The following is a 26,293-nucleotide window of genomic DNA, read 5'->3' on the forward strand; positions in this document are numbered from 1 at the left end:
GAAGATGTTCTCCTGGATAAGCACTTGTAACTGACTAAAATACAAAAAGCTACCATTTCAAGGCACGGAAAAGAGATAAAAGCAGACAGAAAGCTGAAGAAAGAAAAGCACTGAGTCAAAGATTCACTTTTACTTTGCTTTTTTTTCAACTATGGTTACTTCCCAGATCCCTTAAGACAGTAGACAGAACTAAAGCAGAAAGCTGCATTCTTAAAATCTGCATATAAGCTTTCCCCAAATCCTTGGCAGACCCCTGAATTGTACATATACTGAGTCTCAAGATTTCCAGCAAAAAGCAAATCTGTGAGGCTGAAAGAACTGAGCAGATATCAAATTAAACTAGGAGTTTAAGTCCAATTCAATTAGCTGCCTGCCAGAACAAGTTAACACTTTTAAGAAGAAGATAAAAAACAGAGCAGTCTCTAAACGTATCACCCAGAATGTGTAACATACAATAAAAAATTACCAGATATGTGCAATCACATATCACATTTAACATCTTGCTGGATACCTCATTAATAAATGAATTAGATAAAATCTTCAACACATGTTCATTTTATATTTGACTAAGATTCATAGCTTTACCTCTGAGAGGCCAAAGACAATATCCACAAATCATGTATCTGACAAAGTACTCACATCCAGGATTTCTAAGGAACTCTTCCAACTCAATGTTAAGAGCCCAACTAAAAATGGCTCTTTTTCACTAAAGAAGATGCATGAATGGCTAGGAGGCACATGAAAATATGCTCAATATCATTAGTCATCAGGGAACAGGAAAATTAAAACTACTGTGAGCAGCACATCTACCAGAATCACCCCATTTCTATTACAGAACTTGAATTCTTAGCTAAGATGTATCACAAAGAAAACTGGCCCGGATGGCATCAGTGACACGTACCAAAAAGATCAGCAAAAAAAAAAAAAGACATCAATATCAAAAAATGGAGGGGTGTGTGGGGATTTTCTAACTTCCTTTACTTATATTACCCTGATACTAATACCAGACAAAGCCACTATAAGAAAAAACATACAAGCCAAACCTCTCATCAACATGGACACAAAACCCCTTAAGAAAATGTTACTAATTCAAACCCAGAAACATGAAAAAGGACAATACACAATGACCCAACTGGGTTTATCCTGGGATACAATGTTGGTTTAGCTTTTGCAAATTCACCACATTGACAAAATAAAATAGAAAAATGACGTTACCTCATCAGCAAAAATCCATTGTATTTCTACATGCTACAACAGACAACTGGAAGTTGAAACTTCAAACATCTATAATTGTACCAAAACCATGAAATACTAACTATAAATTCAACAAAATGTTGTAATTTAAAATATGCTTTTAGAAAATACATAAGATATTTTAAAACATAAAAAAAAACCAACATACACACATCATAGTTCAATGCCAACTCTCCCCAAATTGAGCTACAGATTTAATGTATTTCCAATAAAACAATAAAAAGCAGTATTCATTACAGAAATCAGCAAGATGATTTGAAAATGCACCTGAAAATGCAAATGATCTATAATATCCATATGAATTTTGAAATGAACAAAGTTGGAGGGTTTACACTACCATCCTCAAGACTTAACCACAGAGCTATCAAGCTATCTTAACTAACGCAGGGTAGTACTGGTCTAAGGAGAGAGATAAAGACCAATGGAACAGGATACCCCAGAAAAAGACCCACACATAAATGGGTCAAGGTAATCTGGGAAGGAAAAAATGGGTTTTTTCCAACAAATGGTGCTGAAACAAGTGGGTATCCAAAAGCAAACAATGAATGTCAACACTTACCTCACATCAGCTGTAGAAGTTAACTCCAACAGACCACAAACCTAAATCTAAAAGAGAATTTCTCACAGGAAACACATGAGAAAACGCTTGTGACCTTCAGTTTGGCAAAGATTTCTTATACAGAACACAAAACATGTTAACTAGAGAGGGAAAAAAAAAAAAACAAAAACACGCAGTAACTGCTAACAAAATCAGTAACTTCTGTTCTTTGGAAAACATATCTGGCAAAGGACATGTATTCAGAATATATAAAGAACTCCTACAACTCAGGAAGACAAGTATCTCCAAAAAATTGATTAGGGCACACTGACTTCATTAGTTATAACATCAAAGGCAGAGAGGCGGGAGAGAAATTATTTTGAACAGGGAAAAGCTACATTTAAAAATCTGTAAGCTAAGTAAGAATTTAGAAAAGCCTTATACAAACCACTTAATCTCTCTAGGCATCAGTTTATTCCCCTATACAACAAACTATAATCCCCAGGCTAATATTCTGAGACTTTCTGTTTAGGATCGAAGGTGTCCTGGCCAAAGTTTACATGCATGGTTATTAAAACACATCTGCTGTGTTATTTAATACATGCTGCTTAACAGTCACAGTGCCCTTGGGTTGAAAGCAAAGAGGTTCGTACTTAATCTATATCTGAATGGTAGCAGAGTACATCTACTTCTGTTTTATTGACTATGCCAAAGTCTTTGGCTGTATGGACCACAACAAACTCTGGAAGATTCTTCAAGAGATGGGAATACCAGGCCACCTTACCTATCTGCTGAGAAACCTGTATGCAGGTTAAGAAGCAACAGCTGGAACCAGACATGGAACAATGAACTGGTTCCAAATTGGGAAAGGAGTACAACAAGGCTGTATATTGTTACCCCGCTCATTTAACTTCTATGCAGGGTACATCATGCAGAACGCTGGGCTGGATGAAGCACAAACTGGAATTAAGGGAAAAGTATCAATAACCTCAGATATGCAGATGACACCATCTTTATGGCAGAAAGCTAAGAACTCAACAGCCTTTTGATGAAGGTGAAAGAGGAGAGTGAAAAAGCTGTTTTAAAAACTCGACATCCAAAAACGAAAGATCATGGCACCTGGTCCCACCACTTCATGGCAAATAGATGGGGAAACAATGGAAACATTGACAGGCTTTATTTTCTTGGGCTCCAAAATCACTGCATATTCTTGGGCAACCCAATTGTACCTCTGAACATCAGTCAGCTCTCTGTAAAGATAGGTAAGAATGAGAAAAACTATCGGTTTTAGAGTCCTCCTGTAAAATTAATTACTTAAAACAGAATTACACAAAAATGTACAAAATTAGAGATGACCTAACAGCTATGATGAAACCAAGAAGCCTATTACCATATTATCTTATTTAAATCAAATAAATTGAATTAATTGAATTATCATATACAGATTATTTTAAGCTTCGATAGGTATTATCCCTATTCTACAAGAAAATGGACGTCAGGGTTCAAGGAACTTATCTAAAGACATCCTGCCCAAAACTGGTAGACTCTGGGGTCAGTCTGACTCCAAAACTCCTTTTTAATCCTTAGACCACACTATCTCCCCAAATTTCTAACGCCTATATAGGACACATACTGGTGCACTCACATGGATGGACACGGGAACTAGAGGGACAGAGAGGCCGAGGTTGGAAAATTTATGGCCAAGGAAGTCACTAGTCTGATAAAGCCTAGCAGAGGCACCCAGCCCTCATGCCAGACTTGACCCCTTCGGCTGGTGGTCACAGGGAGGTAAGTCGGCGGTGGCCAGCTTCGAGGGAGCGTGATTTCCAAACGCAGGCAGAGCGGGGAGGAGTGGGGACAAGGGCTTGGGGCAGTATTTCCAACTTGTAACAATCAGCAGGGTCTCACCAGTGCACACTACCTGGATGTGAGCATGCTAGCAGGCTTTTTTTCTTTTTTTTTTAAAGGTTAAGGTCAGAATTACAGGACTGTGGCTTCCACATTTCAATCAAGGCACATTAACACTGACTCACTCACTACCAAATAACTGCAAGCCCTGCCATGAGCAACGGCATCTAGGAGAGGAAAGCAAAGGCCCGACAAAGGTCTCCCTGGTGGCTGGACTCTGCCAAAGCTGACTGGGGTCTCAACAGGACTCACTGCCTTTGAGTCGCCAGTCCAGCTCACGTGCATCAGGCTCTCTTCTCAGAAACAAGAGGGCAGCAGGAAAGGAAAACCACGAAGAAAGGCAAAGTGCAGACACAAAAGGAGCCAGTGTTCACTGCAGACCTCCCCGAGAAAGCAGCCCTCGCACGCTTCAAAAACCACTCCATTCTCCCACTCCGTGCAATTCAGTTTTGGCTGCAACTTAACCTCCTGATCTCCTGGCAGTGTAGACCTGAAAGGCCCAAAAACACACACCCCAGGGAAGAATCAGTCAGCTGAGGTAAGACCCGACATTTGGGAGAAAGGAGGGCGAGACCGCCTCAATCCTTCCTGGGCTCTATGGCCACCATCCCTTTTCCCTTTCTTCTCATAAACAATGCCAAACAGTAATGATTTCTGGTTAATTCACTAAATACTGGTATCCATATTCCCTCAAATAATTCTTCGTCCCATTCTCCTTCTCTTCTTCTGGAACTTCGGCTGCACGCACATTACAGACCCTTGAAAAACTGCCCCACGGGGCTCAGTGGTGCTGTTCATTTCTGTTCCAATCTTTCGTCTCTCTGTTCTTCAGATTCTTCTTGCTGATCTAAAAGTTCAGTGATTCTTTTGTCTACCCTCTTCCATTAGATTTATCTTGTAAAGTTTTTATTTCAGACAGGTTTTCTTCATACATTCTATTTTGGTTTTGAGATTTCATAGTTTTTCATTACAAGTAGATCTCCCTGTACATAACTGAGTATAGTAATGATAGTTGCTTAAAAACCCTTCTCCCCTCAACCCAAGATTTGGGACATATTGGGATCAATCTCCATGGATTAGATTTCTTTGGAGAATGGGTCACTTTCCTGTTTCTTCACATTTTGAGTAATTTTAGAATGTATCCTGGATACTACAGAGGCTTTGAATTATTTAATTCCTCCAAAGAATATTTTTGTTGTTTCTTTTAGCAGGCAGTTAATTGAACTCAGACGACAAACTTCTGTCTCTTGGATGGCAACCCCCATCTACAGTTTAAGCCTTAGCTTAAACTAAGCTTAAACTAAAACATGCCCTGTTCATGCACGGATCAGGGGTCAGGCAGAGTCTGAACAGAATTTCTACACAGAATTTGGGGCACCTCCTCTTGGGGCTCTCTCCTCTCCTGAATTGTTCCTTCCTGTTCAGTGGCTGTGATGGTCCTGAACTGTGCCTTGTGGTGAAACAAGCCAAAAATATAAATACTGGGGCTTTCCTATGAACTTAAAACTGAGGAATCCACCCACGGACTGAAAGCTTCCACAAGTCAACTGCCCTACAGAATTCATTCTATTGGTTACTCTCTAGTACCGTTACACTGCTTTTGTATTTTACCCAGAAATTATGGTTGATAAATGACAGGCTAAGTCAACCAGAAATTCACGCTAGGTTTACACAGAATGCAGTTTAACAAAAAGAGTGGGAAAATCAGTAATTCTGTTTCATTTATAGAAATTACTTAAGTAAAATTTTGCTTCAGATTTGTGAGAAAGAAGTACACACTACCTGTAAAGAAGGACTGATTAAATAAAACAAGACTCTATATCTATACAAGCTTCTCTCCTAAGGGACAATGCTATTGTAAACTGTCACCTGCAAATGATGTAAGACAGACAGTACTGGAAGCAGGGGAAAAAAAAAAACAACAGGAAAGGAACCACCATAATTAAAGAAAACAGGAACCGAAGGACTTCACTAGTGATTCAGTGGTTAAGAATCTGTGCTCCCACTGCTGGGGCACAGGTTTGATCCCTGGTCAGGGGACTAAGATCCCACCTGCCACACTGTGCACTCTCCTGCCCCTGGCCAAATATAAAAAAAAGAGAGAGAGCGAGCGAGCTAGAGGAGAAAACAGGAGCAGTAGAAAAGTAAGTTAACAGGAAAAAGGAGACAGAAAAACTATTTAAAACGAGAAAACATTAACTCAAAAAGTAGCTTGGGGAATTTATGTGGCAAAAATCCTAGAAGATATAAGGATATAAGTACTGCTCCCCTGGTAGCTCAGATGGTAAAGAATCTGTCTGCAATGCAGGACACCCGGGTTCAACCCCTGGTTGGGAAGATCCCCTGGAGAAGGGAATGGCTACGCACTCCAGTGTTCTTGCCTGCAGAATTCACGGACAGAGGAGCCTGGCAGGCTACAGACCATGGGGTCGCAAAGAGTCGGACCTGACAGAGCAACACTTGACTATATTAGCTAGTTTGTATGTTCAGACTTTTGGGTGTTAACAATGCGTTAGCACTCCTACTCCATGCTGAGGACAGAGGTGAAAATCAATACAGTCCTGCTCTCACAGAGCTTAAAATCTAGTGAAAAAGTCGTGAAAGCAGACATATAATACAATAAGATACAATGGATGATAGTTCTCAAGCTTCCGTGAGAAAACTACCACAAACATAGTGTTGTAAAACAACAACAAAAAATCTTACTTTACAGTTCTGTAGGTTAGAAATCTAGTAACCTGACTCTCACTGGGCTACAAACCAAAGTGTCGGGAGGACAGGACTGCATCCCCTTCTGAAGGGTCTCAGGGAATATCTGGTCCCGTCATTCCTTGCAGCTTCTAGAGGGTGCCTGTATCCCTTGGCCGTGGCCCTTTCCCTCCACCTTCAAAGTCAACAAAATCGAACTTCTCTGACACTTTTTCAATCCCCCTCTTGCCACAGTCACCCTGGAGGAGGAAATGGCAACCCACTCCAGTTTTCTTGCCTGGAGAATCCCATGGACAGAGGAGCCTGGAGGGCTGCAGTCCACGGGGTCGAAGAGTCGGACACGAGTGAGTGACTCACACACACACCACAGTCAGGAAACGTTCCCTGCTTCTAAGGACCCCTGTGGATAGACCGGCCCACCTGGATAATTCAAACTACTCTCCCCACTTCAAGGTCCTTGATCACATCTGCAGTGTCCTTTCTGCCACGTAAGGTAACTTATTCACACCCAGAAAAGATGTGCACATCTCTGGGAGGCATCAGTCTGCCTACCGCAGGCAGTATCATATAAGGTTCAATAGACATGAAGCAGGAGAGGTACTTCTGGCCAGCATGGGCTGCCATGGTGCATGAACAGTGACACGGGTGAACTCAGCTCTATCCTGCGAGAAACTCATCAAGCTGAGGTAACATTATGTCAGGGGCTTAACCTGGTGGCTCAGTGGTAAAGAATTTGCCTGCCAATGCAGGAGACGTCGGTTCAATCCCTGGGTCGGGAAGATCCCCTGAAGAAGGGCATGGCAACCCACTTCAGTATTCTTGCCTGGAGAATCCCATGGACAGAGGAGCCTGGTCGGCTACAGTCCATGGGGTCGCAAAAGAGTCGGGCACGACTTAGCCACTAAACAACCACAGAAAGCTATGTGAGGAGCTGTGTAGTCTCCAGCAGACCAACAGCATGTGCAAATGGGTATGCATATTAAAAGTTCACACAACATTCACACAACTGCACAACTATGAGAACTCCGGTAGCAAAAGCGCTGTGATTATATGCGAGAGTGTTGACTGAGCATGTGCTGCGGTGTGTTGGTGTGTGAGAGACAGACAGACAGAAGATAAGACCAGAAAGATATGAAGAAACAATTCTAGACTATTAAGAAATTTAGTCTTTACTCTCAACGGAATGAGAAACCTATTAAAGTCTGTAAGCATTAAAAGAGCATGATATGCATGCCAAAGTGTAATTTCTGGCCATTATGTGAAAATAGACTCAAAGAGTTAACAGTCTATAAGTAGGAAGTTGAAAGACTACTGCAATTGTCCTGGTAAAAACTAGTGAGTTTAAATATAATAATAAGGATGGCAAGGAGAAAACAGATTTTATGAAAGGCAGCCTAGCTAGAATTCAGTGATCAGATATCCTTAGGAGTGAAGACTAATCAGGAGTCTAGGAAGATTTTTACTTTGACGACAGGGATGATGGTACTTTTAGGAGAAGAACAGATGAGCAGGTGGTAACCTGGGGGTGACACATGAGCTAACTAGATGTGCTGGCTTTGCAGGACCCTTGACACAGACAAGTCACGGCTCGTGACAGTGAGGTTCACGAGAAGCACGCCCATGCGTGCCCTGGCACTTCAGTCAAGTCCAACTCTTTATGACAAAGGAAATCTAGAAATAACCTATTTAACATCAGGAAAATGATTAAGGTTATTTAAACCATATGAGGAATTCAATAGTGAATAGTGTGTGAACTGCTTATAATGTAAAGTGATAAAAATCAGAATAGAGAAATGCAGCTTTCTCAGACATACAGTAGGGACAGAGGGAACAGACTCAAATGCTCAGTGATTATTCCTTGAAGGTGCCATTATGGGTAATTTTAATTTTCTTTTACTTCATAGTCTAACATTTCCATAATAAGTTCATACGTTCTGCTTATTCCAGAATTTCCATAATGAGCATCACCAAAAATAAGGGGAATCCTTATTTTTAAGGGATACTTAAAAGTTAGTATTTTCCTCCCAACTGCTTAAGGCAGATGCCTCACCCATTAAGGGGATCTACTTCTATTTGGCAAACATTCAAATCTCTTTTCTTGACCCTTTGGCTCAGAAACAAACAGGGCGTTCGTAACAATTTAGCAACGCAGATAAAAATCAAAGTCACCCTTCACTAGAGGCTGGGGTTCTTTTTTTTTTTTTCATTTATTTTTATTAGTTGGAGGCTAATTACTTTACAATATTGTAGTGGGTTTTGTCATACATGAGGCTGGGGTTCTGTATGTGAAGACAGATACAGCAAATGGAAGAGCCTACAATAAAGGCCAACAATTTGTTATCACCCGGCAGTGGACAAGGCCTGAGCCGTGACCAAGCAGAGGGTGACAGACAGACAGACAGACGGCTGCAACAACATCACAGTGCTGAGACAGGTGATCTCCAGCCACATGAACTACAGATCCAACTCCGCACACGCATTAGCACACTCATAGACTCAGCCCACTGCTTCCAAAGAAAGGTAAATCCTCCCCTAAAACTCTCAACAGCTCCCCTTACCATTATTCTTCAAAAACGTCTTCAGAGGCCAAGAATGTGTGCTCTTCCATTTCACATCCTCCAAAGCAGCGTGCCACATCACAGCAGGCCCCCAAGAGCAGTAAGAAAAATCACTTACTCTGGAGGTCAAACAGACCTAGGTTAGAGCTCCAGGCATGACTCCTACTGTTTCAGGTCAGTCAGTTCCCTAAAGGCTGACAGAAACACACAAGTATCAAACATTATTTCAATGAGGCCTGGGGCAACTCATTTCACCTTTCTAAGCTTCCAGTCCCCAGTCAATAAAAGGGTGGTATGCATTTCTTACAAGGCTGTTGAGAGGACTGGGCTTCCCTGACAGCTCAATTGGTAAAGAATCCGCTGGCAATGCAGGAGACCCTGGTTCGATTCCTGGGTTGGGAAGATCCCCTGGAGAAGGGGTAGGCTACCCATTCCAATATTCTTGGCCTTCCCCGGTGGCTCAGCTGTAAAGAATCCGCCTGCGATGCGGGAGACCTGGGTTTGACCCCTGGGTTGGGAAGCTCCCCCTGGAGAAGGGAACAGCTACCCACTCCAGTATTCTGGCCTGGAGAATTCCAATTCCTGGAGGATTAAACAAGCAAATTTACGTAGAATGCCTGGCACACAGTAGACAGTAAGTTGTAGTCACTGTAGTTTAAAGTATTGAGAGGACTGAGGAACATCTCCCCAGAGCCGTAACCTCCACGGAACTCTGAGAGAAAGTTCATGATTACAACAGGAGCTCCATGAGCCACAGACTCAGTGCAGGGAAGAAAGCTGCCAACCTGAGCAAGAAGAAAACAGAAAGCGAGCGCAGAGTCTCCCCCGGACTCTGAGGCGGCGCGGTCCTGATTATCTGGATTCTGATTGAGGAGGAGTGGTCAGGATTAGCTTTCCTCTCTAACACCTTATTAATTGTCATCTCCAACCCAAAGCAGAAAGGCCTGTTTAACTAAAATGTTCAGTGTATATGGCCGAGTGACTGAACCATCAAACACTTCTGATTTTTTGCTTACAACAAGAAGGGTGAACTTACAACTGTTTAGAGTAGAAAGGCACAAGGCGTAAGATTCTTTACTCCAAAAATGACCTGAAGGTTGGGGAAATGGCTTGGGACTCCAAAAAGGCTCTTCGGGTTTTCCATGTTTCAGACAAGACAAGGACGGAAGAGCTAAGACCCACTGCTCAGGGTGGTAGTGTACAAAAGGAAGTACACAAAAGAACTCCTTATCTACTTTACTTCCTCCTTTTCTCCCAATCAGAATGAACTTCACGCTTCATTATTTATAGCAAAGAAAAAAATTAACAGCCCAAGACAGCGAGACCCTGTAAGAGTGTCTGACTTAGAGCAGTCTGTCCCAGGCTAGAAAGAGAGACTTCCCAAGTCCTCAAAGACTATTTAAGAATAAAGGAGAGGCAATGTTCTGTAATAATCCACACGAGAAAAGAATCTGAAGGAGAGTGAATATAAGTAAATGTATCATTGAGTTTCTATGTTGTACACCTGAAACACAACACCGTTACTCAACTATACTCCAGTAAAATTTTTAAAAAATTAAAAATAAAATAGATTAGAGATTAAATACAGACAATGGCAGTTTGCAGTAAGAAAGCAGACTCCATAAACTGTGAACTATTGAATTTTATCTCAATATCAGACACAGATTGTTGAAGGGATATTTTGTAAGCCTTGGGGAACAATAACCTAAAAACCCAGCAAATAGCCACAATTAAGACACACAAGACAGTTTGTGGCTTGGTTTCTGTTTTTTTAGCATCATTTTTTCATCCTAGGGATTGATAGTGGGTCTGAATTTCAACAAAACACCTGCCCAAATCTCCCATGATAATGCTGTGAACAAAATGAAACCTGGCAGCCTCAGATATAAGCACGGGGTGACTAAAATTCTCCATCTCCCGGTACATGATTCTGTCTGTATTTCGGAAGCCACAGGGTATGCTTCTAGGCTACAACGTGTCCCAGGAATTTGAGGAGACATTTTAGGAGAGGCAGAATGTGCCCCACGTCCCACTGTTTCCGTCCTAACCCTACAACAGTTTCAACAACAAAGCAAAAGGAATAACCAAACGAATGACTACAGGAACAAGGTTCTATTATATATAGTTAACTGCAACTCTTCCCTACCCCACCTCTGTCCAATTCTGGGGAACACTTATACCAAGGGCGTGAAATAGCTAATGATAAAACAATCCAATATACAGACTACCTGAGATTCATTAAGAACACTGACATACTGAAACTTAAGACTGAAGATCCAAAAACACTGAAAGACTAAAAGGGTGGACCAAAGAAATACATGAGAGACCAAATGTGCTGAGATGAAATTTAACATGGGTTTAAACGAATCCTGCGCTTCTACTTCAAAAACACCCAGAATCTACATCAAAACACCCAAAGGAACAGAGAGAAGAGAGAAGAAACCTACCTTGTCAACATACGTAGAAGACCTGTGACTTTGGATAACCAACAATTTTTCCTTTGTCAATAGTGATCTGGCTCAATTTCTTGACAGCTGTTAGGAGTTCAAACAAGAAAAGTGAAATGAGCCTCAGAGAGCGTTAAGTGGGTTGAAATGAGGCTGGAAAGGAGTGTAGAGGCCAGACCATATAAGGCCTACTGTCAACTATTTTGGTCTCTATTTTAAAAGTAAGGGTCATGATTAGATTCTTATTTTAAAAGGCTCGCTTGTTTATGTAATGGAAAGATGTGAAAGAAGGCAGGAAGTGGACACACAGACTCCAGCTAGAACGCTGTGTAGCAATTCAGGTAAGCAGGAACAGCCAGCACTAGGGGGGAGTCATGAAGATGGAACGAAGGGGGCAGATGACAGATACGGGGATACTAAACACAAGATCTGCTGATAGGCGTAATATAAACAGGGAGTAAGAAAAAGGGAGTATCGATGGTTTCTAGATTTCTGTGTCACATGACACAGACTGGCAATGATGCCAGTTACTGAGAGTAAGGAGAGAATCACAGACCACGTGGGCTGGCGAGACTTTCGATTCCATGGCAGTGACACAGGGGATCCCCAGGTGCTAATTAACTGATTAAAGGTACACACGGCCAGCAGCCCTGTTTCACTGACTCCTCTGTTTGAGTCAATATTGAAAAATACCAGTTGAGCAACAGAACAGAAAAAGTCTTCTTGAAAACTGAGCTAACACTGAGGAACTATCCCATATTTCAGGTGCACCTCTCAAAAGCACATGCCAAAACACTAAGCCTGCTCCCCTCAAACACCACCAAACTGTAAATGCATGCCTTTCCCCAAGCCTGCTTCTCTCCTGCACCAAATGATCAAGCTATGGTGACATTCTGTAATAAAAAGATAAAACACTAATCATTTTTACACCCGCTTTCTTATTTTCTACATTTCTTGCTAGGATACACTTAACTTTTGAGGCCTGCTTCTAGGAGTGACATTATCAGAGCTCGATGGAAATGCTGATAGTGAAGACCCCATCCGTTTTCTCTTACAGAGAAGGACAATGAGGCCCTAAAAGGTAACGTGTTCAATGGTAAAACTGGGTGGACTCAAACCCTGACCACCCTCCCAATCTCCCACATCACCACGGCCAGTCTGCCTGACACAAAATATTACTTTTACTTACCTGGCCTCCTCTGAAATTTCTAGTGATTACAGCAGCTGACTGGAGGATTAAAAGTGCAAAGTTCAATGAACTGCAGCTCATCTTTAAGCCCCTTTAAGGGGCTGACAGCAGCACCCACACAGACAGAGTAGAATGAGGAGGAAGGACAAGAAAGCAACAGGCTCAAGATCTGCTATTGCTGTGGCTACACTTCCTATCTCATCTACAACCAAAAGGGACACAGAACTGCTCCAACTTTCACCCAAAACACAGCAAGGAAAAGAGGAAAAGAAATTCAAATCCACTTCTGCTCATTAGTTTTTGAAGTTACTGGCAAGGGAAAAATATCTGGGGAGAGTAATTTTTAACTGCGAGTTACTGGACTCTGAATGTACCAGATTACCACTAGAATCATCTAGAACATATATCAGAGTGTATGATGACAATAGCTAGTTAACTATAACCTGAGCTTATGACATGTCAAGCTCTGGTATAAGGGCTTTAAAGTAAGAAACCATTTAATCCTTGTGATAATCATTTTATCTCAGCTTTACAAAAGAGGTGGAAGACACTGTCCAAGGTCACACAACCAGTAAGTGGACAGCCCAGGCAGCCTGCCTCTAGAGTTTATGCTCTTATTCATCAGGCAGGACTGCCTCCACGGAGTATATTCTGAAACCCAAATATTTATGCTGTTATATAGTTATACAATGATTAACAATACAATGGATTTTAAATTAAATTCTCATCAGAGCCCAGTGCTTTAGGAAGGGTTGGGCAAAATGTAGAGGACGAAAAGGCATGTTTACCTTGAAGAAAAGGCATGTTTACCTCGCCAGATGACCTAGGCAACAACTCGCTACCTCCAGACAGCCCTTGCAGCCAACAAATACTCTTCCCACCCCACTCCCTCAGTTTCAACCATCACTCATCCGCAGGGTGCTCTTGACATTGACTCCCTAGCTCTAACTTAGAAGCTCCACACCCTCCTACTTGCCAGCTGCCTGCCAGACATCCTACTCCCCATGAATGATCCCTACCAATCCATCCCCTATACTCTCATTCTCTGTCCTTGGCCCTCATTAACAGTCTCGCCTCAAGCTCTCCCACGCACTGACTTCCCGCTCCTTCAAACCCTACCTTACATCTGTTGCTGGTGTTCAGTCCCTAAGTCGTGTTCGACTTCGCAACCCCATGACTACAGCACATCAGGCTTCCCTGTCCTCCACCATCTCCCTGAGTTTGCTCAAACTCATGTCCACTAAGTTGGTGATGCCATCTCACCATCGCCTCATCATCTGCTGCCCTCTTCTTTTGCCTTCACGCTTTGCCATCCTCAGGGTCTTTTCCAATGAGTTGGCTCTTTGCATCAGGTGGCCAAAGTACTGGAGCTTACAATGTCTCTGCATCTGTTCCTCCTACCCAAAGCCTAACCCTCTCTCTCGGACCATATAGCTTCCCTACCGTTCTCCCTGCCACTAAGCATAATCACCAGTTATCACAAGGTTCAACTTCCCCACAATCTGATTACCATTTGTGTGGCAATTCTCTGGTGAAACCCTCCCAAGGATTCCTTGCTTTCTTCACAGTAAGGTCAAATTCACAAGCCCCAAACCATGTCAAGATCTTTAGATCCTGCTGTCATTCCAACTATAGCAATACCCAGCTGCACACCGATCATGGTGTTTCTATAGCTAAGCCAAATACATAGAAAAACATCAGGTAGTGGTGCCATTTACAATAAGACAAATATAAATACTCTTTGGCTCTGTCCCGTTATTACCTTTTATTAATTATAAACTGGCTTTTTTTTCCACAGTCAGTCTAAGGTAAATTACAGTGCTGCGGGAGCCCAAAGGAAGATGTAATTAAATGAATTTATACAGACTGTACTTCTATATAAACTATCTTCATAATATGACAAGCAGACAGGAAAACAGAATCTAATGACATTTCAGAATACAGACTACCTTCAATAACAAATTTCCTGCATCAACAATCACTAAAAATTCTAAGATACATTAATTTACATGTCTGTTCCAAAAAGAGAACACATCAATCAAGTTGTCTCTAAGCTGACTCTCAGGAGTATCATTATAACCTGTAACTTCCACTGTGAGTTCTAGAAATGTTGGTTTAGAGACAGTGAAGTGCCAAGCTGTTATCACCTTCTTCGGTGTTTGAGGGACTTCAAAAACAAGGTCCACGAACTATGCTGAGTATTCATTAAATATCCCACATCTTTAAAACAATGTAAATAACTTCAAAGAGGCTCATACCAGAGAACTGTCTTGATCAGATGATAATTTCCCAGTACTTATCAGAGAGCAGAAGATAAGGGATTTGGGGTTGAGAAAGCATGAGGAGGGCGAGGGAAAAGTAGGGAAGAGTTCAGGTCTCAAATCCTGCAAGAGAAGGCAAGATGAGAGACGGGAACAGTGTGAACGGTGCCGTGCAAACGCTCTCTGCCTTCCACGCCTGACGACTGTGCCACATGAAGACTTAACTAGGGCTCCCCTGGTGGCCTGCTGGATAAGAACCAGCCTACCAACGCAGGGACACAGATTCGATCCCTGGTCCCAAAGGATCCACATGCCGCGGAGCAACTGAGCCCGTGTGCCGCAAGTACTGAAACCCGGGCGCCCTAGAGCCCCGCTCTGCAGCTTGAGAATAGCCCCCGCTGGCCACAACCAGAGAAAGCCTGTGCACAGCCAAAAATAAATTAACCAAAAATGAATGCATATAGCAGTGTGTGCGTGTCAAAACAAAAACAATAAAAAAGACGTTAAATTGTTTTAAAAACAGGAACAGTTAACTATTCTGTGGTAACACAGTACTCCAGGGCACAGGGGTTGGGAGAGAACGTGGCCGGCAAGGAAGAAGTTCAAAAATGGAAAGCAGAAGCCCGCCCAGAACAAAATCAGATCACCAGGACGTGCTGCAGGATTCCCTGTTAACCTCACTAAATTGTAACTAAATTGTAATACCTTTCCCACAAAGCCTACACTGGCAGGTGTCTTCTGAAAAAGGTAGAACCAAAAAAAAAAAAAGGTAGAACCAGATTCCGCGTTTCCCCTCCGACATCCTAGACAGACACTTTTGAGCTTGGTGGTAATTTCAGTCAACCACTGACAGCTTCGCCCCCCCCACCCCCGCCCCAGTTCTTCTGAACACCTGAAGAGCAAAAACAACCATCAGTGCAAAATAAAGGTTTTACTCTCAACAACTTCCTATTCCCATGTGGATGCCTCCTGCAACCAAGTCAGAGGTTCATCGGCACTAGAATAAGAGCCCTGCTTATTTAGCCCTTTAGAATTTCTCTTCCGCATCTCCAGAACCACTTTTATCACTTTTCACTCTGATTCACTGGTCCAAATATGTTAAGAGTGGCTGGAGCCCACTGTCTTTGGTTGCTTTCTGTTTTGTTTTAATGAGTCTGATACACCAAGAAGCAGGAAGATGCACCAGTCTTAGTTCTGTATGTTCAGCTCAAACATGACATCTGTCAGGAATAAATGTAATTCCTAAGACAAGTAGATGGTTCAAGCAGAAAGTCTTAAATCACCAACAGTTTAGTGATTAACAGAGTGGGTTAATATAAAGACTCTGCTTTTAACTGTCCAGAGTCCAAACATGCCACCTCCCCCCACCCACCCCCCAACCCTTAGCACTAATTATACCCCCAGGCCTTGGCCTGAATCACGAGAAGAAAATATATATATATATATATCTGCTGGCAAATGTCAATGAGGGGGAAAAATCTGGATTCCTGTACAAACTTATCAACCACCTTTCTGTTTCCAGACAGGATACTATGGCAACAGCATAAGCAAAAGATTAGAGTAAGCTATGCTATCTGATAAAATGAGGGCGTCAATGGGAAGTTCTGGCTGTCAAGAAGGCAGTAGTAAATACCTCCTAAACAAGAAGGAAGAAACAGGAGACTCCAAGATTACAAATACCCGACACAGAGTGCACTGCAATTGACACTTTTTACCCATTAACTCCAGTGCAAATAGTATGATGATCTGAGATTTAAGGACACTGTGGAGAAAACAGGGGCTTCCCAGGTGACTCACTGGTAAAGAATCCGCCTGCCAAGGCAGGAGACACAGGAGATGCAGGTTCAAACCCAGGGTCAGAAGAGCCCCTGGAGGAGCAAATGGCAACCCACTCCAGTATTCTTGCCTGGGAAATCCCATGGACAGAGGAGCCTGGTGGGTTACAGTCCATGGGGTCAGAGAGACTCAGACACAACTGAGCACCCACACAAGCAGGAAAAGACAGAGGTTTCTTTTAATACTGATCCTTATGGCAATTACTCCCAGCCCTATCAACAGAAATGTATTAAATTTCATGGCTCCACTAACACAAAAATCTAGCAACGCTAACGTACGATAGAAAAGTCTATGTGGAGTAGCTGATTCATTTCAGAGATGAAGAAATGGAGTGGCTTGCCTGGTAGTCAATGTCTAGTTACTAGTTAATGCTAACTAAAATTACTGATGGAAATCAATCCAATTCAAGAGATTTTCCTTGTTAAAAATCCTAGCTCTCTTCTTTATCTTTCTATTCAGTTAACAAATACCAAAGTTAAAACTAAGGCTCTCTGGAGCTGCAGGGAGTGGCAGAGAGTAGCAGCCTTAATTTGAGCAGGACATAAGGAGACCGGGGAACTTCTAATTTTGACAGACAACAATAAAAGGGAGGCCACATGAGCAGGACAATAAAAGGAACAAAAGAACTATTTCATCCTCTTGCTTTTAAAACTTTTCCAACCACGAAAGAAAATGCAGGTTAACTATTTTAATGAATGATGTTCACACTCCCCCCACCCCCCGACCCCCGCCAATATTCAGCTTCATCACACTCGCTGAAAGACACTGGGCAAATAATTTAACCCAAGACTAAAAAAGCAAGGGGGAGGTAAGGAAGTTGGAAGGGGGGGGAATAAACTTTTTAAAACTGAATTGTTTAAAATTTAATAATATTTTAAATAACATAATATAATTTTAATACTTCATGGAGCTTTATGGGGTACAAGGTTTGGCTCACAATAAATTCTCATCAAGCATTAGCTCTTCATCTTTTCCCTTCCCAGGAGAAATGCAAGAAGACAGGCCTGAATTCAGGAGATCAAAATACTGTTCCCCAAAACTATGCTGTACAGGGTCCATATATCAACCACATGAAATTTAAGTAACTGGCAGTACCAAAACCAGGTTGATAGTGGTGAGGAAAGAAAGGTTTTTCTTTATACTTTGATAATTTCCAAGTTTCTGTAATAAGCTGTTTCACTTATACAGTTAGAAACAACTGTTTTGAAAAAGAAAAACTGTTTTCAGTAGGGTTTCATCACTCTCCTATTAGAACTAGTTTCAACAAATGTGCAAGTCAGCTTGTACTATCCCAGGCTTACCCAACCCAAACTGTAAAGAAGACTCCATAATCAGCCTCAGAGGGAGAGGATAACAGAGCATCATCTTAACTAAAGCCAAGCTGGCTAAAACTCTACTGCTTACAAAGATTCTGTGGATGTCTTAATAGAACAAAATCAGAATCAAGCTAACTGGTACAAGATCGCCTCTCAACAAGGCCAACACTCAAGACAAACCGCCTCTCTCCTTCTTCCCCTAACTCGGCCAGTAAATGAAGGCTTCTGCTCTTTAGTGAATCCCAGACTGAGAGGTAGCAATATAGCTTAAGGCAACTATTAAGAATCTTTTCAACAAATGACACTAGAACAAGTGAATATCCACAGCCAAAAAAAAAAAGGAATTTAAACCCTTAGCTTGCATCACACATAAAAATGGGTCACAGACATTAAGCGAAGAGCTGAAAGTGTAAACCTTCTGGAAGAAAAGCAGGAGAAAATCCTCATGATTTTGGCTAAAGCAAAGACCTCTCAGATATGAAGTCAAAGGTACAGATCGCATAAAAGAATACAAGACAAACTAGACGTACTCATAATTTAAAACTTTTTCTCTCCAAAAGACATCAGTAAGAAAATGAAAAGACAAGCCACAGAGAAGGAAAAAATATCTGAAAATCAAATACATGATTTGTATCCACAATATATAAAGAACTCTTAAAACGTAACAAAAAATTTAATGGTCAATTGGTACTTCATCAAAGAAAATAAATGGCAAATATGAGTACAGGAAAAAATGCTCAACATCAATAACCATTACCAATACACACCCACCAGACGGCTCCCATGGAAACGACTAACAGAGTCCATATACCAATCACGTGAAATTTAAAGTAAATGCTGTTACTTTAAAATAACAAGTGCTGGCAAAAGTGTGGGGGAAGAAAATGAAACCCTCTAGTACTGCTGGTGGGAATGTAAAATGGTATAGCCACTTTGCAAAACAGTCTAACCTAGCAATCCACTCCTAAATATTTACATGTGTGAAACTGTAACCACATACAGACCTGAACAGAATGTTCAAACTTGCAAATGGCCTAAGCCTGAGCTCAGAGTGAAGTATGTTTTTTGCAGTTCCTCCTGCTATCATACTGTTGGCTCTTATAACCGCTATTGCAGTCCCTTTAGTGAAATCCACTTGCATTGTTTAAACCACTGTTAAGAATTTTTTTTTTTTTTTCCCGATTTCCACCACACTAAGCCATTCCTAAACTTAACCCTTGGTTTCTGAATGGCCATCATTTACTTTGCTAGAGGCTGGGCAAAGAGTTTCAAGTAACTGTCTTCCAACTGCATATGAGAAGAATAAGTGAATGACTGAGAAAGTAGTTTTCCTAGGACAAATAAAAAGTGTGTGAGAACTCTGATGCACCACCCTACTGACATCTTTGTGAGAGCGCCTGACCAACCTTAAGGTAACTGAAAATTAGTGAATTTAAGAAAAGATGCAACCATCTGATATCAGATGGGACCATTTCTACCAATGAATTTAGAAGAATTGCTCTTTTTATCCTTAACGACAACTGCTTGTTGAAGATTTTTGCACCAGTTCTCTCCACAGCATCAAAGTCAAGTCCTCCCTGGGTAGGATCGTGAGTTTACAATATAGTCAGTTACAATAAGTAAAGCATTTCAGAACACGGGATGAAATTCCAGAAGGAGAGAAATTTAAATAAAGAGTTTTACCTATAAAACAAAAATAGGTCTAGTAAATATGGAGCTGAAGTTGAATAAGCAAGTCTGTATGTAACCTGTCAACTAGCTGAGAACCTTTGAGTTCCAGTCAAAAGAAAAGGCAGCATGAGGGGAAGGGCAGAGAAGTCTGGACTGGTTCTTCTGGATGCACAAACTGGTTCTCCAAAAGTGACTGCTAACCACACAAGGGGTGAGCACAAACACCATAAACATGGAGAGCTTTGCTGGGTGTTTTTCTTTCCTTCATGGAGAATTTGCAAATGTTTGCTTAATTATTCAGGGATAGCGGGGTTTTATTGAACCCACTCCAGATGTGGTCTAACAGAAACACTCAGGTGTTTACTACAAAGCTTAGATAACAATTTTGAAGGGATGATCATGAAGTCCCCAGAACTGGGTTCAGATCAAAACGAAGGCCAAGGAGCTTATGAACTAACCAGGCAGTCACCGCATTTCTAAGAGAGGTATAATTTCACTGCCTTTTTCCACATATAAAACAAGAAACGGCAAGAAAAACAAAAGCACCTGTTGATGACAAAGATGCAGCAAAATATTCCCTTACTCAGATGATAGGCATGAAATATAAAGCAGTCAAAGCATTTTAGATACAACTTTATGATTTGTATAAAGAAACTTGAAAACTCTCCAAGTTTAACTTGGTAATTTTACTGTACCACAAGGAAATGATGATCAAATTGAGGGAAAACTTATTTTGAAAAAAAAAAAAAATTTTTAACTAACATAATTAGTTAAATATGTTAACTCCAAGCAATAGAATTATGTGATCCCTTAAAGTAGTCAAAACTGTATTACATGGGAACATATGATTAAATGAAAAAAAGCAGAAAACAGTTTATATAAATCTGATCAACAGTGTATTTTTTTTTAAATCATATATAAGGAAGAAAAAGGCTAGAAGAAAATAAAAATCTTCACTATCTCTAGGTAATGGAACATTACCGAGGTGATTAATAACTCTTTCATATATTTGCCAAATTCCATGCACCACTTGTGTAACTGGGAGGTGGCGGGGGAGGAGAGAGTGCCACCGTCAACACTTTATAAAACATGATGGCAAATCTTTGAAGCATAAGAAGCAGAGTTGTTGGAAATCTTCCCAGAGCGCTCTCTCAATAGTTTTCTGCTTTTGGGGAGTAATATGATGCTTCATTATACAGATCAATCTATGGCAACATTGGCAGAATTGTAAACCATTTTTCTCACCTTAGAGTAGCTTCATAAAGTCCAAATATGCAAAGTGAATGAAAATCTAGTTGTATAATGAGGCTTACACACACCTAGGTCTTTTTCAGATGTCAAAGTTTTTCCTGATTTCCACACTGAAGTAAAACTCTAGTTGGTCTTGTTGTTGTTAGTCACTAAGTCATGTCCAACTCTTTTCAACCCCCTCAGTTGTAGCCCACCAGGCTCCTCCGTCCTCCACTGCCTCCAAGAGTTTGCTCAAACTCACGTCCACTGAATCGATGATGCTATCTCACCATCTCATCCTCAGCCACCCCTTCTCCTTTTGCCTTCAGTCTTTTCCCAGCATCAGAGTCTTTGGTAATGAGTTGGCTCTTCACATTAGGCAGCCAAAGCATTGAGCTTCAGCAACAGTCCCTCAAATGAAAATTCAGGGTTGATTTCCTTTAGGATTGACTGGTTTGATTCCCTTGCAGTCCAAGGGATTCTTAGGAGTCTTTTCCAGGACCACAGTTCGAAAGTATCAATTCTTCAGCACTCAGCTTTCTTTACGGACCAACTCGCACATCCATACATGACTATTAGAAAAACCATGGCTTTGTATGGACCTTTGTCAGCAAAGTGATGTTTCTGCTTTTTAATACACTGTCTAGTTTTGTCATAGCTTTCAAGAAGCAAGTGTCTTTTAAACTCTAGCAGACTCTTTCAAAACCTGGAACTACCCCAGAATAGTAAGCTGGGGTACTAGCAAGCTATACTCTATCACCAGTAAGCTGTTACTGGACGATGCTTTGAGAGGGAATTTGCTAGAATTCTCCCACATTTCACGAACCACTCCTACATTAAAAAATGCTTCAGTTACCCTCAAATTCAATCAACTTTTTTTTAAGACTGGCAGAGGCATGGCAAGGGGTTATGAAAATAATGGGAGGAAAAGATAATCCAAAATAAATATGCGTTCGCTTGCATTTTTCCCCCTCATTGAAGGAAAAATACATTTTTACAACAGATAAAAAGTGGGCAGGATTTTGCAGCCAAAATAAACTATGAAGTTAGGTTAAGTTAGAAAGGAGGCTAGAATGAGTTAAGACAGCTAAAAGTAAAAGCTGTTTTCTATTGTTCTTAAGTAAAGTACATAGTCTACTAAAAAGGGAAAAAAAAGAGAGAACTAATCTGGTATGCAACATTCAATACTCAAAAACACAGAATTCCAGAAATAGAGTTGGAAAGAGCTCCTGATCTAAACTGCCTCTTAACCAAATTCAGAATTAGTTAAAAAAAACAACAACAACAACTCTACCAATTGAACTTTTGAAATTTTCAAGTATTCAGCTATTTCAGTCATTATTTCTATCAGATGATGACAAAGAATCATAAAATCCTAGAGGTGGAAAAATTCTTAGATATCCTCCTGCTCCAGCTCATCAGCTGATTCAGATACAACCAGTAAAATTGTCACTTTTCCTGCAGTTGTAAAAATGCAACACAAGTTTATCCTTTAACTGACAAAAGGCCTGAAGATGAGGGTGATACTGCACTCTGTCACTTTCTCATCTGAAGAAGGCTATGAGTATACGTACCACTCTACAGAAAAGTCAGCCAACAGCTTCCAACACTCTGCTGTCCACCTCACCCTCCGTTTCCTTCTCCCTGGACTGACCACAATATGTATTATAAGCATGCTGCTCCTTAAACAGTTTTAAACAGTCTACGTTTATAATTTCAAACATGGAAATTGAAACCAAAAAAATCACCAATTAAGTCATTTACAAGTTATTATTAAGTCGGAGATCCTACAGTGAATTTTTGCACGGTTCAGAGGCCTTTGTTAAGAAGTAAATGGTTTCCCACCCCCACCTTTCATGGCAAGACAGTTTTCTTTAATGGCTTTCTTTTGAAAACTTATGATGTGTTTAAATATTATAGAGAAGACAGAGTTTAGTTAGATAAATGCTATTTCTCAAAGTCATTTTAACATTAAAGGCATCTTTTTCATACACCAAACCCCACAACTGGCACGATTACATCAACCCTTCCTTCTGGTCAATAACTGTCACTTGACCTCGCTTCTCCCTGCAGCCCTCCCAACAAATACAAACACAGGACAGCTCTACTTCATATTTTTCAAGTTTTAGCTATCCTACAAGTCAGTCTACTAAAATAACCTAGTAATCGATTTTCTTACCATTTACTTCAGTATCATATTAACAAGAATTTTTTAAACATAAGCCACTCTAAAGTGTTTCAAAATACTTCAGAACTTGGAATTTTAATATCCCTGAAATTACTATCTAAGGCTGTGAAACAGCAGACCTTAAGGCCACAGATATGAGTCTTGCTTAACACTAAGGGACAGACTCGATCATGTCCACCTCAGAGCTTTAACATAATTTAACTTTAGTACTACAAAACCATGATCTCCTATTGGCTCACAATAGGAAGGCAATATGTGAAGTTTACTATTTGCAAAATACTCTGGGTAACTCATATTATCTTATTTCATCCTCAAAATCTCTCTTTGGAGGAAGGTACTAGTAATACCCTTGTTTCACAGGTAAGGAAACCGAGGACTGGAAAGGTTGAATCGTTTGTCTGGGGTCACAGGACTGGCAGAGGTAAGATATAAATGTAGAACAGCTCAGCTCCCCACCTGAGTTCTTAACCATTATAATGGCATAACCAGTGGTAGTGCAGATTTTACTGATACACCCAGTTCCTAAATGGATAACAAATATGCTTCTACTAAGCCAGAAGGAAATGGCAAACAGCTCCAGCATTCTTGCCTGAAACGCGCCATGGACAGAGGAGCCCGGTGGGCTGCAGTCCACAGGGTCGCAGAGCTGGACGCGCTGAGGGGTGAGCACATACTTCTACACAACTTTCTAGTGGCGGCTGTCCCGGACTGAGCGTGACCCTCGACATCATCAGTGCCAGTGTCTGGGAAGTAACACACTTGTGGCTGGCTATTCCATCCCCCTGGAATCACAATCCCCAGTGATCATTTAAAAAAAAAAAGGGCTGACTAGTCACTGACTGTGATCTCTCCCTGTTAGCATCACCAGGAGACGGCTCCTGAAGGAGCATCGATGCTTAGCAACGTGAGCAGAAGAACACTGATGATGAAGACCCGGCGTGGTCCTGGTACAGCCAAGTTCCAACTCCAGGCTCCCAGCACAGATGTGAATCTGCATTCATTTGTTACCTCTATGACCTAAGGCAAACATTTAAATCCTCAAAACTTTCTCATGTGCAAAATATGGTGAACAGTACTATGCACGCAGGTGTTAATATTACTATGAAGGTTAAGCTAGTAAGTGTAAAGCCATCAAGCACAATGCCTGGTAAACAGTGAGTTTTCAAATGCTAGTTGTTATGTGTAGTGATCAGGAACAGGAATGGAGGCGGCCAGATCAACAGTGACTGTCAGACATGTTAAAACAGGAGGAAAAACAGAAGCCCAAGCAAGGCCCACAGTACCACTTCAAGCCCAAGTGCAGGAATGACTAAGAGCTGCAAGACGCGATGCACAGCTGGGAATCAGACGGGCTGGTTCAGTGAGACACAACGTACTGCTTTTAAGAAGCAAACCCACCAATAGCCACTAACATACATATCACTTATCTCCCCTGATTGGAAAGACTGAGTCATACCCAGCATCTCTCTAAAATTAAAGAGAAAGTGTCAGCACATTTCTGTACAGAAAACAGTTCACAACTTCAACCAGTTTCAAACTGCTTTGGAAAGATAAGCTCCTTAATAGTTTTGACTAAATTTAGAAAGCTTTACTACTTTAATGCAGATAAATGGAAATTGGGAACCAATAAAAATTATCAAAAAGAGGTTCTATTTGACCTGCTATAATATTAAAACATGCAACCGGCAGACTCAGTACAGTGGTGGTCTGCTTCCAAATACAAATTTAAATTAAGAGTCCAAATTAATGAGACTTTACAGAATATGATGATGCTTTGCTATTAAATAGATGAATTTAATCCCAAAAGATATGCAAACAAACGAAGTCTACCTCACTACATTCTACATTAATTCCTTAAAAGACTGAATGTACCTCTACTCCACTCTGGAAATTCTGTTAAGTGAGCCACAGATCACGTTCACAGATCCAAAAACTACACAAGGGGAATGAGCCAAAATGCACCCGGATTCAACTTCAAGTACAGTCTAGAGGAAAATGCAAAAGTTTATTCAGCAAAGAAAGACAAACCTGTTTCTGAGAACTAAGTGATACAAGAGATTCTCCTCAATGGCATAAATCACTGTGCCTAACAGAATCACCGATTCCTGCCCTACACCATACCTACTGAATTAAAATCTCCCCCAATATTCTGATCCTAAGCCAGGATTGAGAACCACAGCCTCTCTGTAATTTCTAAAATAAGTTGTGCTCCTTTCCCGTTCTAAACAATTGTGTGGTTTTTGGGTTGTCTGGCTGTTAGACAATCAACCAAGAGCCTGCACTTATCCCAAGGCCAGCTGTACATTAGCGCCCAATGCATGCGTGTGCGCTCAGCCGGCAAGTCTATCTGACTCTCTGACCCCCTGGACTACAGCCCACCAGGCTCCTCTGTTCATGGGATTTCCCAGACAAGGATACTGTAGTGGGTTGCCATGTCCTTCTCCAACGGATCTTCCCGACCCAGGGAACGAACCCATGCCTCCTGCATTGGCAGACAGATTCTTTACCACTGAGCCACCAGGAAGCCCATTAGCTCCCAAACTAAATCCTAAATCTCCAGAGGGCACGTCGGGCCACATCATGTCCATACCAGATGCTCAGTCAATAAAGGAAGTTAGTCCAATAAAAACAAAGTATTAAGAAGCAGTTTAGGGAATTACCTCCCATGCTTCCCTCTTCCCTGGCCTGAAAAACAACTCCCAGATGGACCATTTGTCTTATAAGGGAGACAGGAAGCGAGAAGATAATCCGGGAAAATTCTAAATTAGAAACTCAAAAACATTAAAAATTCAAGAAAATTCACCAGGGAAAGAGGGAAAACACGGATAAAGGGCCTAAGAAGTATAAAAGGAAAAAACTGGATAGAAAAGAATGGTGGTTGTTAGGCCATTCTAAATAAGAAAAAAACACTAATTTGTCTTCCTTGCTCATAAAATAAAGGTGACCCAATATTAAAAAGCAGAGACTTGACTTTGCCAACACAGGTCCGTCTAGTCAAGGCTACGGTTTTTCCAATAGTCATGTATGGATGTGAGTGTTGGACTATAAAGAAAGCTGAGCACCGAAGAATTGATGCTTTTGAACTGTGGTGTCAAAGAAGACTCTTGAGAGTCCCTTGGACTGCAAGGAGATCCAACCAGTCAATCCTAAAGGAAATCAGTCCTGAATGTTCATTGGAAAGACTGATG

The 26,293-nt window shown here is 41.2% G+C and overlaps 1 protein-coding gene across 2 annotated transcripts in view; it reads right to left on the reverse strand.

Moving 5' to 3' along the window:
• Positions 1-26,293, reverse strand: part of AKAP13 (A-kinase anchoring protein 13) — a 312,448-nt gene that overhangs the window by 243,570 nt on the left and 42,585 nt on the right. The window lies entirely within an intron of this gene.

The sequence above is a fragment of the Cervus canadensis genome, chromosome 17 (assembly GCF_019320065.1).
Source record: "Cervus canadensis isolate Bull #8, Minnesota chromosome 17, ASM1932006v1, whole genome shotgun sequence".
Classification (NCBI taxonomy): domain Eukaryota; kingdom Metazoa; phylum Chordata; class Mammalia; order Artiodactyla; family Cervidae; genus Cervus; species Cervus canadensis.